Source organism: Papaver somniferum, chromosome 6, assembly GCF_003573695.1.
Source record: "Papaver somniferum cultivar HN1 chromosome 6, ASM357369v1, whole genome shotgun sequence".
NCBI classification, from domain to species: Eukaryota; Viridiplantae; Streptophyta; class Magnoliopsida; order Ranunculales; family Papaveraceae; genus Papaver; species Papaver somniferum.
In genome coordinates this window covers 90,907,446-90,909,623 of record NC_039363.1, presented here as the reverse complement: position 1 = coordinate 90,909,623, position 2,178 = coordinate 90,907,446, and positions in this window count along the sequence as shown.

The window sequence follows — 2,178 nt, the reverse complement described above, 5'->3', positions numbered from 1 at the left end:
TCATTCGCCTGACCCAGTTTCAATTAAATACCACGTATGGATTTGCCGGAGATAAATAATTCACCTAACGGGTCCCACATATTTATGTCTATATATATGGACTATCAAAGGCACACTATAATTGTAATTGTGCAAATCTTGATTGAGAGGGCGAGATTGTCTCATTCGTCTATCGTTCTTGATTTATTTACTCCAGAAAGAAAGAAACCACGGATCAATTACGGGCACCAGCTGGTTTTCGCTTCAAGCCAAGCGATGAAGTGATCATAAAACACTTATTGATTCCGAAGATCGAAGGCAAACCTCTTCCATGTGATCATATTTACGAGACTACAGAGCTTTATGGAAAAGAAGCGCAGGCCTTGGAGAAAACCTTCCATCAGGGTAAAGAATGGTATAAACGACGTGCATCTTATGATGAAAATTTGGATGATTCCTTGTATTTCTTTATTAGGTTGACGAAAAAATGGGACAAATATCGTCTGATAAATAGAATCGCCGGAGGTGGAACGTGGACAGAGGATAATAAAGGTAATATCGTCAGAAATTACCGATCAGAAAAAAATATCGTCTGAAATTTTGATTCTTGGTAATAGAAGTCTATTCTGGTATTGAATGATTCTTTCTTGGTAATAATTTTTGAATTCAAGAATGATAAGTATAATTCTTGTTTAGTTATTCAAATCAACATTTTGATTTTGGATGTTACAGTTAAAGTAATCTACACAGACTCAACATATAAGTAAAGAAGACGCCTTTTTCATGCACTGATAACGCTGTTAAGGGTCGGAAAAGGAAGATGACAACACTAACGTCTGATGGAAAGTGTTACTTGGAACATGGACGAGTACGCAATCCGAAAAGGTGAAGAAATGTTAGATTATGCGATTGTTAAGATCAGAAGGAAACTAAGCAAGAAAGAACGCTCATCATCAAACCAAGCATTTGGAGTTCATGGTACGGTACCAGAAGTACCATCATCGGCTAAAGTCAGTAATATGCAATATCAACTGCCAATTGGTCTATTTTATGCTAATACTCATACCGCATGGGACAATGGCGCGGGTGGCAAGGGTTTCCAACAACCATCCTCCTCATCCACAACAAAATCAAGTAATCAATCTTCTTCTTCTTCATCGTTGGTACCTCAAGATGTCGTGTTTTCAACTCAGCAGCAACTGCAGTCATTTGGTTATCCTTTATACTACAGTATCCCCGGTACCTTTAGTTGCTGCTACTTGTTATCAGTATCCGTTACCGTCAATTTACCAGCATAAAACAGTAGTTACTGATGACCAACATGAAAAAAAGAAGTCGGATTTATCCGTTGACTCACTCTTGGAAGCTGATGCTGTTACAAGGGATAACGCTGCTGCTCAAAACCATAATCAAGAGGGCACTGATGACGCACAAAACTTGTTGTCCAGGGAAAATTTGGAACAAGAACATTCCTGCAGAGGATCTGATTGACTTTTGAGTACTTAGTGTAGATTGAATTGAAGGGAATGAACAATTATTTCATCTTTTTAATAAATATATGCCTTTACACTATCATTTAGAATTATGTTTTGAGGTTTTAATATCACAATGATTTCTTTGGCTGCTGCATTCCTTGAGCCCGGCCTCTTGTTTAATTAGTTGATAAACAGGTGCGCTGATAAACTGCTGTTCACCTGTACTTCAGTTTATGATTTCGAACCAACATCACTTTCTCCTTTCTTCGCTACTCTGTAGCTTTCACAGTTCGAACCAAACCCCACACCGATCAAGAACAGCACCACCAATCCTCTTCTCTTTAGTCTTTCATCTGCAGCGCCTTCTCCGTTTAACAATGCAACTGACACAAATTTGCCATACGGCCACCATAACCGACGCCAGTTTCAGCCGACACAAGAAATCTTCAAGTTCAGTTCACGCCAAACCCAACCACCGGATGCACCAGCTCGAACACTTCCAAATTCAGTCAGCATACACACCTTCTCCATTAAATCAACATCAACCCAACACCATTTCTCGTTAGCTGGTCTTCGTTCATTCCCCTCTTCATAAATATTCTCTCAACTGAATCCAGCCCCGTCATCTTCTACACATTTTAAAATCTCTGTTGCTGCTTCATTTCTGCTCGGCCTTTCTATAAACACGTTGCAGGCAGTTTCCAAACTAGGCAAACCCATAAAT